General features: G+C 43.9%; 1 long non-coding RNA gene across 1 annotated transcript in view; it reads right to left on the bottom strand.

The window, feature by feature from the left end:
- Positions 1-15153, bottom strand: part of LOC118935387 (uncharacterized) — a 153021-nt gene that overhangs the window by 1995 nt on the left and 135873 nt on the right. Inside the window, exon 8 of the long non-coding RNA XR_008995876.1 lies at positions 1836-2695. This is a non-coding gene — a long non-coding RNA (uncharacterized LOC118935387). The remainder of the gene's footprint in view (positions 1-1835; positions 2696-15153) is intronic.

The following is a 15153-nucleotide window of genomic DNA, read 5'->3' as shown; positions in this document are numbered from 1 at the left end:
AACGTTCCTGAAAGCCTTTAATCACAGTATCTCTACCAGCATCATAGTGAATGGAGACTGTCTTTAACTCAAGTAAATTCTTATCTTAAAAAGTATAAAATGAGGCTGTTCTAAGACCTCCTGTTTAATTCCTGAATAATGCCATGAAGTTTTTAGATAAACTAGATGCCCACCTTCCTACCACAGCAAATAGTTCAAGCATATCCTCCAAGCTATGGTGCCTTGGGCCTCAGCTCTTGTTCTAGGACATACCTTTAAAAAGCAGAACCAGTCGGGCAAATGCTTTCAGAAAGATAGGCCCTTATCAGTTACGACAAACCAAATGACAGGCTATGGGAACACCTTCTTCAGAATTTGCAGGCCTCAGGTTCTCCTAGGCTTTGTGGGGTAGACCTCTGTTGGAAGGTCCATCTGGTACCTGATGAAGACTTTAGGTGAATCCAAAGTGGCCTTTGGGTCTCCCTGACACAGCTTAAAGTAAGGCCTCCCTCTAGTGAGAAGCCACACCAGGCTGTTGAATTGTCAACACAACTTCTCCACCAAAGCCAGCCTCCAAGGCCCTGGGAGTCAACAACACAGAATATGGGGTTTTCAACCCACCTCCCCATCTCAAACTGCAATTGTTTGCTGCAGATAACTTTCAAAAGAACAGTTAAGCTAGAGAAAAAGTTTAAAGTAGAGGTTTAAAATACCTTGTATTGTACTGATTCCAAAGAACAGAAACCCAGCTTAAGCTTGTTTAAGCAGGACAGGAATGCCCACACTGGCTCATGGGCAGGGAAGGATGACTGTGGTACTTCACATAACGGAGAACCTGGGGCTGCTCTCTCCTATCCCTGTCATGCTGGTCTCTGCTTGGGGTTTGTTCTGCACACTCCCTTCATGTGGGAAGGCTGGCTGTGGGCAGCCTCAGATTAACCATCCCAAGAAAAAGAGAATATCTCTGCCAAGGTCATTTTGCAGGCCCCTGGAAGGATGCCTACATGCCAGGCCAGTATCAGGCCATCTCTGTAGCCAAGGGGTTAGGTCTGTTCTGAGAAAAAAGAGGGATGGCAGGGAAGGGACATGCCAGGAAACCAAAGATTAGAGCCTCCACAGTTCTCATGCATCCCCTTTGAGTTGAAGGATGACCCCAACTTTTTTATTATTATTTTAAATCAGCGAATGAGATAGTTGCACTACACCTGGAGCCAGTATCCAGGAAAGCCCATCCCTGATGTCATCACGCTAGAAGCTGGTTTTCTTCATGGGCTTGCTCTCTAGCCTAATCCCTGTCTGGATTTTATAAGTAGATGCTGTGCTCCTCCCACCCCCTCCAAACGCACACATACACATGCACTGAGAGTGGAGTAGAAGCAGCAATCTCTGACAAGTCTTTGACGTGAAGGGTGGGCAAGAATCAGTAACCAGACACACACTCTATAGGCAGAGAAATGAAAAAGGAGACACACCAAGTGTCCCAGGCGGCTGAGAGTATGGCAGAGGGGGGAGCAGTAGGACACATGGGCTGAGGACCGAGAGGATCCTTAGGAGTTAATACCAACACCCTTTGCCCCACCTGACCAGCTTTTGCTTCTTTCCTCCTGGTAATACACAGGCTGAGAATAGCACAGCTAAAATATATACCTTATTTCATTAATCTGAGAAGTGATCATTTGTAGGATGTGCCATTATTTATGTACCAACATAAAGGCAGGGGAGCTATTGATAGTAATTATGCCATTGACTGTAAAACATATTCTGATTTCAGAGATGTTAAAATTGTTTTCTTTCTAAGTGCATTTGAGAGTTGACAAAACACTCTGCATGCCTGCAACGACCCCTGGACTCTCTACCTTTGTAGAGATGAAGCGGTGGTGATCCTGGGGTCTCTTGGGATGGGACAGTTGGGGCTAGGAGCCTCCCCTTCCATTTGTATAATTTGATGTGGACATTGATGTTTTCTCCATCCTATGTAAAGTGTGGATAGAAGCTGCTTTGGAGATTTTGCTAATTTTATCGACCTAAATAAATCTAATAAGAAGACAGTCACTTGCTAAATCAGTGAATCTTAACACAAGGTTTCTCAGCCCTCCTCCCCTTCCAACCTGTTTGCCCCACTAACCTCTTTTCATATAATCTGGTATTTGGGAAAGCCACACAGCTGTGCTGTATTATTCTAGTTTCACACAAAAATACTTTCATAGGTATTTAGAAGTAAAGGGGCATCAGTGTCTGCAATTTACTCTCAAATGGTCAAGGAAAAAGAGAAAGAGAAGGGAAGAGAGAAGATGATGATAAAGCAAATGTGGTAAAGTGTTCATAATTGGAGAACTTGGGTAAATCAGAGTTCTTTGTAATGTTCTTGGAATATGTCTGTAAATTTGAAATAATATATTAATATTAAAAGTTACTAAAAATAAAAAATAAGAAAAAATATCTTCCTAACATCACGATCTTACATTGTCTTCTCAGCTTTTATTGGGAATCTCTTATAAAAAAGACCATGAGAGGAACCTGGGATTGAAATGTCATTCAATCATCTCTGTCTGATATGTTGTTCGTAGGATTAAGGACTAAGAAAAAGTTGGTGCTTAATTGCAGTAGTTTTCCTCAGCATAATGTGATACAAACATTTACCTTCTTTGCTGTCCTTGCTCTTCGAATGGTTTGAATGCACAGAGAGTCTTTAGGTGAAGTGTCTTTTTTCTTTTCCCTAAAAATAAACATTTACCAAGTCACTGAGAAAATGCATAAATTAACAACAAGTAAAGCACACACGCATATGGAAAATGTACATTTGAGGTCAGCTAAATTTCAACATTAGCCAAAGGCATGTTGACTGGTCCAGGTTCCAGATCTGGGATAGATTCTTGGTTGAGGATCTCTCTTGGTTGATAAGATTCCAGTCCTTTTTTTCTTCATTAACTTCTTAGTTTTTAGGATTATATCTGTATTTCATAGATGTTTTCTTCTGTTTCCACAAAGGGACAAAAACTCAGGTCAAAAACGACAGTCACATCCAGGCTTGAGAAAATAACTGGTAGTTAAATAACTTAGGTGGTTACTCCCCAACAATAATTTCCCAAAACGGAACACAAGGGCTGGATAATTACATATTGACTTTTGACTGTCAACCCCAAGCAGGGTTTTTCCATCCATGATGGGTCACGCGGCTGGACAACTAGGGTTAGAAAGCTCTAAATGTTAGGAGGTTCTCCCCAGCATAAGGAAGGAATCTAGAGTAAATGTTCTTGTCTTCTGCTGAACTCAGGGCTACCCTTAGGAGAAAAATAAACCAAGACTAATTCCCCTTTCACACACCAGCACATCACATGTTTGAAGGTGGCTCTTGTGCTGCCCTGGAGCCATCCTCTCACCAAATAAGAAACACCCCAATTTCCTCCATCACTCTTTAAATAACTGGGCTTTCTAGAACCTTATCCAGATTATCTATGCCTTCTAGACAATAAGTTTCCAATATGCCTAAGTATATACCTAAAACTGAACACAATACCCCCAAAGGTGACATTCTGTCCAGCCCAGAGGGACATTAGTTACTTCCCCCCAGCCAGGTAGCCTTTCTTCTGATGCAGTTTTTGGACTATTAAAAAATATCTGCATCCCACTGTTGTGCCCATACTAAGCTTTTGATCAAACTAAAGTCTTCAACTTTTATTATAAGACTCGATACCACTATGAGTCTTTAATGGCACTTGTGCAACTGATTAAAAAAAAAAAGAAATATGAGATTTTATATTGATTTCTCTTAAATGCATTTTGAGGCTTTAAGGCAGTTTTCCAGCTCATGGAGTCTATATTGATACTGTTGCTGGCCCTGAGGGCCAGAGACCAGAACAGGAGCAGGGAAACAATATGAGGTAAGCATGTCCAATGGCCAGGTGACCACTAGCCCACTCTGGACTACCTCTAGGTCAAAAAACTTGGGACTGTGGTTTGTATTATATATCCACATTATTATACATCCACAATGTTACATGTATGTGTGTGTTTGTGTGTGTGTGTATAAAAAAGATCTGTTTTGCCAGATATATATTCTTAAAACACACACACATAGTACATAAATAGACACTTGCTGCAAATGATTCCATCAGTACATAAGAATATGCAGAAAAATCAGAAAGCCCATATTCTTCCTCCTCCTCAGATATCGCCGTGGGAACCATGTGCCTTCTGTCTGTGTATGTGCGTATGTTTATGCAAATGTGTGTATTTTTCATACAAGTGAGATCATACTAGAATTACTTCTCTGTGACTTTTTTCCCCACTTAACAATTGTCTTGGTGACCACAACAGAAGGTATATATCTACGTCGTGCTTTTAAACTATTATATGGTATGACTGTAACATAATTTATTGAAACAATTCTCTTAGTCATTTGTGTTGTTTCCAACTTAACAATAGTCTCCACAGCAGAGACTCCACTTTTCTGTGCTATCACATATACATTTGCATGTGTTTCTTATGCATTTTTTAAAAGGTCTTGATACACCCTCCTTGTCTTTCAAAAAGCCCTGTCAGTTTGCATCCTCAGGAACCTGGAATTTTCTGTCAAGTAGTGTGCTAAAATACTTTTCCATCTATAAAGAACTGTAGCCTTGATTTAGCTTTGCAAATGTAGAACAAAAACAAACAAAACAAAAATGTTACTTGTCTTTCACACCTACTCCTTACTTGAGTGTGGATCGGCTCCTCTTCCTGACAGACCAGGGAAATCCCCAGATTAAAACCTATAAGACGTTATAGGGGTAACATTCCAACCTTCCACATCCATGTGTAAGATAGCACAGAAGCCAAGGTGGGAGAGTGGCCTTGGTGTGCCATGATATCCTCTCTGAGATGATGACAATTCTTTACAGGCCCCTGGGCACAGACCCAAATACCTGCTGGGCTTGTCTAATCCTCCAGAGGAGATTAAAAGCAGCATGCCACGATCATCAAGAGTTTGGCTTCTGGGCCCAGGTACTCCTCCGTGTGAGGCCCAGCTCTCTTATTTATAAGCAGGAACACTGGCCATACCTTTTAACTCTTCTGAGTCTTTTGTACAGGAGGGATAATAATATCCCAATCCCAGAGGGTAGTCATGAAGATTAAAGGAGATGCTGTGAGGGAACTAACCTGTTTAGATAACGGCAGAGTGAGTTCTCACTGAAGTTAGCCATTCTTATCATTACTGCAACTGCTGCAGAGCCCTTATTCCTGTCCAGTAAAATCAGAGTCAAGCAAGGGCTTGGATCTCACAAGAATAAATACATGGTCTGCTTGGTTCAGTGTGACGTCTCTCAGGACGAAACACCCTTACCCACCCACAAGCTCCTGAAAGCCTAAGGGGACATCAGCCACCTGGCTTCCTGAGGCTGCACCTGGAGTGGTTAATAGCACCACTCCAAGCCAGCCTGTGTCTGCATCTGGCTTTGCCTCTCGTAGCTGAGTGACTGTACTGCTCCAAGTCCCTTTTCCGGGTACAGTTTGCCCTTGGGCAACATGGAAGTGACACGAGGACCTATTGCACAGGGTTGTGGAGAGGCTAAATGAGCAATGCATGTGAAGCTTTTAAAGCAGTGCCTGGCACCTGGCAGGGACTCAGACAGCATCAGCTATTATCATTTGTTGCCGCCTCTAAAAGGCTGACCTCAGAGCCGTCTGCTCTTGGCAGAAGGGCTCAGCACCAAGAGCCAATTTGCACTGTCCTCCAACTCCCAGATGGCAGCTGTCCAGTACTTCCTCACCTCAGTTCACCTCACCCAGATGTCCTCCATTCAGGATCTTGAGGCAGTCCTCTAGGTTAGAGGATGCCGTGTTCCCAGGAGACCCTGGGCAAAAGATCTGCTGGGTTCCATCCTAAAAGTATTGCCAGTCCCTCTGTGGCTTTCATGCTTTGCAGCCCTGTGGTAGGAGGCTCCAGAAGAACACTCATGCAATTGCTGCCAAGGAGAGTAGAGAAAACAACACTCTACACAGTGCAAATGGGAAAGAGCTCAAAGGTATTCTGCTGTGGAGCCACCCAGTGATTTATATGAATGAAACAGTGCTCTCCAGCTTCCCAGAAGATACCACCTTCTTTTCTTTACATTACAGGCCTGGGTGGCAGTGCACTATGGCCTCAGACCTGGGGCATACAGCACATCTAGGAACTACACTGAAGAAGCTGAGGCCATCCCGGGAGCCTGTCCCTGAAAGCAGGACAGGGAAGCTCTCAGCTCTCCCTTCTTAAGTGCCAGGGAGGAAATTGTCCAGAATGCTCCCCCATCCAAAATGAGAAGTTAAATTCAATAGCCCTAACTTTGGTTGCAACTAAGCTCAGTGTCTGCTTTGCTAGTGTGCTGAGTCAGTCCCTGGGGGCTTATTCACTCTAAGTGTTAGAATGCAGAAAGAAGGAGGGGCTTGTCAGTTTCTGAGCCCTGACAGCATGGCACCTGGCCTGTTCAGGTATGGTTGCACCCTCTTACCACCGCTGAGCCCTTAGGCACCTGCTCTCCATCCACTATTTCAGGGACTTCCGGTTGCAATAAAGATGTCACAGAGCTCTGAGCTCCCAGGTGACCAGCACCAAACCCCAATGGAATACCTGGGCTAGTGGTAAAATGGAAATGTCCTTCCCCAGCAAGGACACATGAGGGACTCTGGGCTAGCAGGAGCCCTCATCTCTGTTCCCTTTTTCTGCTGGGCTCTGTGCACAGTAGTTGAGACCCCTAAAGCAGACCAGAGAGATGAAAATCAAATTATACATACCATTTAATTTACAAGGAATAAACACACCAACAGTTTTGAGTGCCATGTGCAGAGCACTGTGTCCAGCTTAATGGGTGGACAACCCTCCTCTCTGATGTTAGAGTCCTAAGACCAGAGCCTGTGGCCTAATGTCTAGACTCTGTCCTCTTAGGGTGCCTCACAGCATAAAACAAGTCAGCACAGAGAAAGGAAAGGGGCTAATGTTCCCCCAGTGCCAGGCATGGTGTTCTATACTTTACAACCACTATTTCACTTACTTCTCCTAATCATCCTAAAAGTATTGCTAGTTTTAGCTTACTTTACATATAAGGGGATTAAGGTTCAGACATGGTGATCTATTTGCCACAAGTTACACAGGAAACTTGGGGGCTAAGATCTGAATTCTTTGGGCTCCAGGCCCATCCGTCCCACAGCCGTAAACGCTCATTACCTTATTACCTAGCATCCTAGATCTTACAGAAGGCCCTCCCTTCTGACTCTGGCTATGTGAAGACTTCTCTGGCGCTGTTATGCCTGCTGAGGACCCAAGTCTGTCACAGCAGATTTGCTGACTCCTTGGTTCCTGAAGCATCTTGGTTCCAGGGCATGACTTCATTCAAACCCTCGTCCTCCCTTCCCAGTGCAGAGCACCCTGGGTATCTGCCCTTAAACAGCATTTAATCTCTGTAACACACAATCCAATCTTAGGAGGGCTTAGGAAATTTTCCTTTAAAGTAGTGGCTGATACATGCAGAAAACTGGAATGAAACCTCCACATGCTCATGACTAGATCTGCTACACTCAAATCCATTTACTGAGATTACTATAAAATTCGCACTGTCCCAACCCCGGAAATGATCATTTTATTTAGAAGTAAATGAGCAAAGGGATGATCTCATAGGCCTCCATGCCAAAATCTTATCTCAGGGCTCCTCGGATGCTCTGTTCTGGGGACCTCTTTATACTCTTAAAAATTATTGTAGAAACAAGAGCTTTGTTTAATCTAATTTATTCTTATCAATATTTATAATTTTAGCCATGAAAACAACAAAATTTAAAATATTTATTCACTAAAAAATAATAAACCTACTACATGTTAACATATTTTATGGGAAAAAACATTTTCCCAAACCAGAAATACTTAGCAAGAGTAGCATCATTTTACATTTTTATAAATCGGTTTAATTTCTGACTTAACAGAAGACAGATGAATACTCATATCTGATTCTGCATGCAATCTATAGTGATATCAAATGTCAGGCAGCCCCTGAAAGACCCCTGGTAAACTTGCAAGAGAAGGGCAGTGAGAAAGGCAAAGAATGTCTTATTACCAGAGTTTTAACCTTGCAGTTCCCCGGGAAGGGTCTCAAGGACCACCCGCCCTCCCAAGGAGTCCTTAGACCACACTTTGAGAAACCACTGTCTGAGCTTAAAAGTGTGACTTTTTTTTTCTTGTGTCTCTCCATCCAAGAAATAGCTAAAGGGCTATCATCTTGAAATGCAGGTTGTTGGTGGGAGTGGGGATAGATTTTAAAGGTAGTACTGCCCAGCTACTGATGGTAGAAGGAAAGCCCCCGAGGCAAGTGGGGCACATTCAAACTGTAGGCAACCCTGCTGGGCTGTTGCAGAGGCAGTGCCCCCAGGGGTCTGGCTGGCATGATGATGCATCAGGAAGGTGAGGCAGAGTAGTACCCAAATCTCTGCTGCCCAGAGCCCAGGCCATATCCTGGTCAAGTGGCTGGGAGAGCATGGCTCAGTGGAAGAGGTCCGGGTGACTGTGGGGGTGGAGGGCGATCCAGCTCAGGTGTGGGGCCAGGAGGGCATCTGAGCCACAGCCTGAAATCACAGCAGCTCTTCAGATGGCAGCTATGCAGTCAGTAATAATAACAATGGTAACAATAATAGTATACTGCTTATAAAGGAAGAACTACCATTTATTGAGCACTTTGAGCCAGATAGTGTGCCAAGCATTTGACATAGGTCATTTCATTAATCCCTCACAACCAGCCCTTTGAGGTAGCTATTGTAGAAACATAATCCCTTCTCTGCAGACAAATGAAGCCAGGCAGGAGGAGTTGGAGTTATCAGCCAAGGTCATATAGTTCCTGTGGGAGCTGAGCCAAAATTTGAATTCAGGTCTACCAGACTCCAAAACTCTCTACTGCCTCTAGCCACAACAGGTGGGAAAACTTCCTACCAAAAAAGCCTGCAAGTTGGAGGGCACAATGCATGAGTTACTGCTTCTCTTGGATGAAGTATGGGGACAGAGTGGACACCCTTTCCCGCTCCAACCAGCCTCCTGGAAGCTTCAGAGCTGAATCTTCATCAGCTCTAGGTCATCAAAAGACTGTATTGGGTCATCAAAAGACTGAGGGAGCTGAATCTTCATCAGCTCTGGGTCATCAAAAGACAGTATTGGGTCATCAAAAGACTGAGGGAGGTGGGGAGCCCAGGTGACATCTCTGGGTGCACCTCACCACTGGCCCCTTGGTTCCAGGCCAGGCCCCCTCTCGTGCCCCTTCCCCCAACCTGCCCCTGCATGCTGGCTGTCTTGCCACTGTTGTCACCAGCTGGAAGCATGGGCACTGGTGTTCCTCCCTTGCACCTTCCCTGAAGATCTATACACACTGCTTCCCTGCAAAGCTCTGACTTGGGATCCTCCAAGTCCTGTTCCCAGTGCGCCATCCGGCACAAGGCTACCTTCATATCCCACCCTTTCTGAGCTCAGCCTCCCAGAGGTGCGAACTTCCCATAAATAAGCTCTATCCCCACATTCCCTGAAAAAATAAACAGGGAGATTGTGTGAGAATTCTCTTCCAAGGCATCCTCCCTTCTCCCTAACCAGAGGCTCCAAAGAGTTCAGCTTTGCACGAACTTTTAATTTGTGTGCAGACAAGCACAAAAGGCCCAACCGGATATACCTGTTATTTCCCAATGACCTGAGAGCCTGAAGTTTATGTTAAGCCTTGGGTTATGGCACAGCTTGCACGCAAGGCTCCAGGACTCCTACAGGCAATTGAGAGGTGGTAGTGGAGAGGACAGAGGAACAACTCTGAAGTGACAGCACATAATTTAACTCCCCCTAAGCTTTCCAAGCATGCAGACTGTTCCTTTTTTGTCAGCATATAACCTAAGTGATTTGTTCTACTCAGGCAAGAAATGTCTAATTTAAACCACATTGCAGCTAAGCCTTTGGTGAAGAAAGAGAGCTCCCTGCAGCTTGGCTTGTGTGTGGTTAAGCTGGATGGCAGCTGAAGCAAAGCAGACTCCTTGCAGCCCCTGTATTTCTTACCCAGGTCATGACTGGAGAAATGTACATTCTTCAGCTTTAATCGCCACACTCACTCTTCTGTCTCATGCTTCATCCCTCGTGAATGGATTTAATTTTAGTAAGAATGTTTGCGGGACAGTGTCTGCTCTATGTCCCTAATGTCCTGGGTTGGAGTTCCTTCTGAGCCACCAGTGGCTGTGGGACTTAAGCCACTCTCTTAAATTCCAACTACTGTTTTTTCTTCTCTGAAAAATAGCTGGCAAGGGTGCAGATTGACACATTTTAGTGGAAAGTGATCTGGTTTAGGAAAAAAGAAGTCTGTGCTCCAACCCGGCTTTGCCTCTAACTGCGGATTTGAGGCAAGGAACTTTTCTCTAGGTATCAATTTCCTCATTTATAAAATAAGTGAGTTGGATAAGATGGCCTTTAAAGTTCCTTCCACTATGTATGTCCTAAATCACTTTCAGTTTGACAAAAAAATAGTAAGAGCTGTTATTACTATAACTGTCACTGTTTTTTTTTATCAGTGATTGCCTTCTATAATTTCAAGGATTTCACTAGCCAGGCAAATCTTCTTTTAAGTTCTTTTCTTAAAAAAAAAAAATACTTTTACTTGCCTGACTCATATGAAACAAGGAGGTTACTGCCCTCCCCAGCCCACAGTATGATTTGATGTGGAGATTGTGTGTCTATCTTATTCCTCATCAAATTTTTGAATTTCCCCCATAGCCATGCCAGCTGCTAAAAATGGCTTCTAAATACAGCCTACTCTTTCCAGGCTGTTCCCTTAGCCGAAAATGCCCCCTCCCTTTCTCTGTTGTGAATATTCTCATTCCCTTTCTCTCTACTGTTCATTAGGGAACAAATTAGTTTTCCCTCTGGATCCCTTGAACACTTTGTACTATTATTTTTTCCATTGACTTCATTCTGTCTGCTGTTATTTTTGGCTTCATATCCGATGCATCTCTGCTCAAGTAGACGCTCAGGACCTGGAAACCAGGGACTTGGTCATTTGTAAGGCCCAGCCTCTCCGCTCTCCTCCTTCCCTCGCTCCCCCCGCACCTGGTATCCATTCAGTGCTCATATAATTAAATTATTGAACCTGTGGATTTCACCCCAATGGAATAAGACTGCTCTGCAGGTTAGAAGTTCACAGCCTGGGCTAAGCACTTGATCCCCACTCCCCAAAGATCACCAGTTAGGCTAGTGATCAGAGGGAGGCTGTGGGCTCAGGGGTGTTGCTTGGGGTCCCAGGAGCATGTGCTTTGGGGCCAGGGAGAAAGCTGGCTTTTCACTGGTGGGCAAAGATTGGTCTAGCCTCACTCGATAAGAGGGGCTACATATTCCCTTCTTAGCCAGGCTTAGAACCATCTGGGTGACCCTCCCATCAGCAAAATTTGCAAATAGCATCTGACTCAGAGTACTTGGGAGCTTTCCTGAAACTTAGAAGTATATATATATTTTGTCTTTGACTTAAAATCATGTTTGGAGGTTCCAAGTCCTGTGTGGGCTTGTCTTTTTCTTGCCAATTGTAAACTCTAATTTAAAGCAAATCCCTTGCTTTTTTACTAGGTAGAGATTTTGCAGAAAATTTGATTCTCATTTTAAAATGAACAAGAATTCAAAAAGTTAGCCTAATTAAGCAAAGTTTAGATGAAGGGCTTTTAAACACAGTGGTGGAGAGATAAAGAGGAGCTCTGTTACTGAAAAGGCAATTTTAGATTCAGCAAAGGTTTTATACAATGAAAACAAACAGAGAGGTTTTGTAATGAGGAGTGGCAACCCCCACCACAAATGTCCTGAAACCCACCCTTGATTGTTGCCCTCCCATGGAAGACAGAATCATGGATGCTGCAAATTTTGAATCTTTTCTTCAGGAAAGGATCAAGGCAATTGAAAAGCTGATCCTCTTGATAAAAATACTTAACTGTTGAAAGAACTAAGATAAAATGTTTTTTGTTTTGTTTTTTTAATTTTTTAAAAAAATATGTGAATTGTCTCACCAAAGATATTTGAGGGAGAGTCTGTGCAGTGATTCCATGTAGGCTGTTGAATGTAAAGCCAATTGGGAATTTCATTATTCCCAGGCTAAGAGCCAGAGGATTGGAGGTCATGTGTGGTGATGCGGACAGCATCAAGCGGGCAATTCAACAGATGGCAGCTTAGTGTCCTTTTCTTTAATTATTGGGATAAGCATGACAAATGCAGCTTTACAAAACATTCTGACAGTGAGAAGAGAGTCAGGGAAGACTGAAGACAAGTTAAATAATGCTTGAGAAACGAAGCAGATAAAACCTGTTTGCTACAAGCCCGGATGGGGGAGCAACATTCCTGAAACGGAGGGAAAATGAATAAAAAAATCTCAGGTCCCAGATGCACAGAGGCTCTAAACGCGGACCTTTCCTCTCCCAGCCAGCCTGGAATGCCGGCAGGGTTGGGGAGTTTTATTTTTTAATAAGATGTCTCAGAACTGATAATGAGCACAACAAGGCTGACTTTCAAAGAGAAGAGGGGAGTAGAAAAGTAGTGGCAGTGTGAGGCTAATGGTTGGGGAAAGAAAAAAACCTGTGACTCTGAGAACAGAGTCTACCCGGCTGAGGCCCCAGAGGGGTCTGGGTCAGAACCAGAGCACAGACAAGAAAGTGCAGCAAGAACAAGTTTGGGAAAGAGGCAGCTGGGCTGGGGAAGTGGAAGTTATTTTCCTTTCTGAATCTGAGAAGGGAAATTCCGTGCGGAGGAGGGCTGCGGAGGAGGGCAAGGAGAGCTGCCGGGAACGTCGGGAAGTATGCGATCCCTTCCGATCACCAGCCACAATTTCTACAATGAACAACTGTGACACCAGGACCATAAGTGTCTCTTCACCTCCACTCTAAAAATTCCATTAGATGCATGTCTGCTGTATCAACACTATGTGGAATTGTCTCTGTCTGCAGAATTCCACAAAGCAACTTGGTGAAGGGAGGCTGCTGGTCGGGAAGGGAGGACACCAGGAGAAGCAGGGCCTTCCCTGCATCCCCAGGGCCTGGAAGGCACTTGTTTGGGTTTAAAACCTTTCCTTTGACTCCTGAGCAGAGTGAGATGGGCGAGAACGTTCGCCTCAGCACCTACCACAGCCTCTCAATCCCAAAAGACTTTTAAATCTGTTGCAATAATTAGCCTAGAAAATTCAGGGAGTCATGATGTCCACACAGAGCCCTACAGGAGGGAAAGATAAAACCAGGGAGCCTGTGGCCTGAGTGTGTGCACACGTACCGTGGCTGTTTGGGGATGGAATGATTTATGCAGGTATAAATATATGAGATTTTTCTACATATTTAATCCAAATGTGTGTTAAGATATCTGAAAACAGCTCCAGACCAATCCCTGCCCCATCTTGTTTTTATCCTAAAGGCAGTATTACAGAAATATCCAAATGTTCTGAGATGAGGATCTTATATATACAAAGGATCCCCTTATTTATCACCACATCCATGATACCTACAGTGCTGAGTTGAATAATGTCCTTTTAATGCTGAATTATAAGTTAGTTCATGGCAGTGGTCTTAGATTTCAGACATTAATTGCAGCAAATTGCAGAGGAGAAGCAGGATGGTATGATTCATGACCTAGAAAGCACAGCAGCAGCTTCTAATTTCCACTCATCCTCGTTGTCATGTGATATGTTTCAGAAACTCACTTAAAATTGAGAAAATAAGCCATTCCTAATTGTACTTAAGTAAGGAAATAGCTCATTTATGAATCTAAGAAGATTAGAAAATTTTTAATCTGTTTGTTTAGAATCTATGCCAAAATTTTTTTCAGATGCATAGACCTGGTTTTTCCTTTTCCTTGAGAAAAGCCAAACTCTTTAATAAAGACAAATATTAAATTAAAAAAAAAAAAGGAGGCCTTCACATACTATTATTCCACGCAGGGATTTTGACAATGAACTCTTTGAGTGTGAGATCTTTGCACTCTATGTTACGTACCTTGGGAACGGAGACCTTGTCTACCCGGTTCCCCATTCTCTTCCCTCAGAGGCCCGGCACATACTAGATGTTCAATAAATATCTATTGAATGAGTGGGTGAATGGTATGACACTGATCTGTGTCTGTTTTCCTTTCTGGGCTGTCTGTCAAGTTTTAGTATTGATTTTATGTGCCAGTTACTGAGAAGGAGCAGGAGGGGGAGGGAATGGGGGAACGGGCTTAGAGATGGAAGGACTGGGCGGTGGGGCTGGCCGAAATTCAGAGTTCACAGGCCGTGGTTGGGAGGAGCTGGCCAACAAGCCCAAGTAGGAGAAGCTGTAAGTCAGAAGGGAAACCAGCAGTTATTTTAGGAGAAAGACAGGGCCTGTTTCAGAAAGGAGTGGTCAGAGGGAGACAATGCCGCCGTCGCTGAGAAACGATTAGGATGAGGACCGCAATGCGTCCATTAGATTTGGCAACATGAAAGGACTCAGTGATCTAGACAGGAACACTTGCAGGAGAGGCTGGGACTCATCGGGAGCGGGTGGCGAGTGCGCGGGCAGTGAGGAGGTGGTGGCAGCCAGTGTGGCCGGGAAGATCTGCTGGGAAGGGAACCTGAGAGAAATGGAGTGAATGCTGGAGGAAACATGGGCACAAGAGAGGGATTTTGTTTTCTTTTGTTATTTTTATTTGTTTGCATTTTAAAATGGGAGGTGACTGTTTTATGCTGTTGGCAGTGATCCAGGAGGGAGAAAGAGACGGCAAATGATTATGATATAGGGAAGAAAGGGGATATCGCAGGGAAGAAGTTGGTGCACAGTTGGGCAAATATGGTTCAAGTAAGTGTCAATAGTTGCTAGCCCTGCAGACTCTGCCTCGGTGAAGGAGGAAGGCAGAGAAGGCGAGTTCCTGGACAACGTGCATGCCGTGTGTACGTGTTGATTTGGGAATGGGTGGAAAACAGTGTTGCCCCCTTTGTGGCTTCTATTTTTTTTTTTTTTTTTGGTATGAAATCAGGACATCGCTGGGCATGTGGTGGGGTAGAGATTTAGTAGGGCTGAGGAGAAATGAAACAGCTTAAAAGAATTACCTTGAAAAGTAGGAAAGAAATGTAAATTGTTATCACTTTTCTGGAGGGGCTATATATCCTTTGACCCAGTGATCCCCTTCTAGAAATTTATCCTAAAGATAGTTGGACAAGTTTGAGAAGATGTGTACACAAA

Source organism: Manis pentadactyla, chromosome 2, assembly GCF_030020395.1.
Source record: "Manis pentadactyla isolate mManPen7 chromosome 2, mManPen7.hap1, whole genome shotgun sequence".
Lineage (NCBI taxonomy): Eukaryota > Metazoa > Chordata > Mammalia > Pholidota > Manidae > Manis > Manis pentadactyla.
The sequence above is the reverse complement of the archived record's forward strand: the minus strand, read 5'-3'. Positions and strand labels throughout refer to the sequence as shown.